This window comes from Cheilinus undulatus, linkage group 16 (genome assembly GCF_018320785.1).
Source record: "Cheilinus undulatus linkage group 16, ASM1832078v1, whole genome shotgun sequence".
Taxonomy (NCBI): domain Eukaryota; kingdom Metazoa; phylum Chordata; class Actinopteri; order Labriformes; family Labridae; genus Cheilinus; species Cheilinus undulatus.
In genome coordinates this window covers 16,916,432-16,917,807 of record NC_054880.1, presented here as the reverse complement: position 1 = coordinate 16,917,807, position 1,376 = coordinate 16,916,432, and positions in this window count along the sequence as shown.

Here is a 1,376-nt window from a genome sequence, read left to right as displayed (position 1 = left end):
TTAAGTGTGACTGCCCCCTCTGTTCAAATCTTCACTCAGTATGTCCCTTCTTCTGAGTATAAAATCTTTTGATTAAGAATAATGTGACTTATTTCAGAGATTCAAGGTGGGCTTCATCAAGGTTGTTGCTTGTTGGTGTTATTGTTACTGTCAGCAGGGGGCGTTTACAGGCCACTGAGCATAAGGAGAGCGAGAGGGAGATCCAAGGAAAAACAAGAAGTCCCACTCTGCCAATGAACCGAAAAAAGAGAGGAAAATATATGTTTATTCTTCTCTTGACTCACGAAATGGCTAATCTGATTAACCATATCCACTGGAGGAAAATAAGTCAAAGCACAGCATTTCTGTACGACTTCTGTCTCTTGACTGTAGAAAGCAGAGATCCAGGTTTTGCAGGGTGTATAGAACACAAGTATAATGCATGCGTGTTGGATCGGTAGCATTGGTGCTAGCGTCCTGCCTAACCTTTACCTAATTTTGGAGCTGAAAAATTTGGGAAGCTGTTATTCAGTTCTGTGGTTGCAATTATTTACTTGTACTAACCTTTTAGCCATGTTTTCCACCCATTTTGCCACTTCTATTAGGCACTTTCATCCCATATTTGTCATATTTTACCCACTTTTTTCCCCTTTAACCTTTTTTTGCTGCGTTTTTCACATTTTGTCCCACTTTTAAACATTTTTGTCAGTTTTGCCAATTTTGCCACAGCTTTACCACTCAACACCCATCACTTTTAGATCTGTTTTTGCTGCTTTCTGCCCATTCTTGCCACTTTTGTCCAGTTTTTGCCTGTTTTTGCCCATTTTTTGCTAATGTTAACCCATTTTGCTGCTTTTCATCCATGTATCCCACTTCTCTGAGACTTTAAACTAACTTTTGCCACTTCTTTTGCCACTTCTAACTCATTTCCGCCACTTTTTTTTGCCTATTTTTATTTCTTTTCACAATTATTTAATGGTTTTTTCATTAAAGCTGTCTCTGATTCCTCTACTTTTAATTCTGGCATCCTTACATTTGTGCACATCATGGCCTAGCTTTGAAGTCTGGCATTACTTTCCTAATCATTTAGGTCAATGTGCCAATAAAAAGGTAATTCTGTTTTAAGAATAGGGTTTTGCATTTTGAAAGATGGTATATTGTACTACAGTATAAATTGATAATATTCTTTTTTTTTTTAATTACCATGATTTTGCTGGCCCCCCTGAAAGCTCTCCCCTTTATCCCGCCTTATGGGTGGCCTTGCAGATAAGAATCAAGCCCTTTAAGACCGAACATGCCTTTACCCACACTAATCTAAGTGATTTATATTTTTTATTGGAAAATAGTGTTGCTAAAATGTTCTCCCAAAATATCTCAAACTGTTTAAATATTAACAA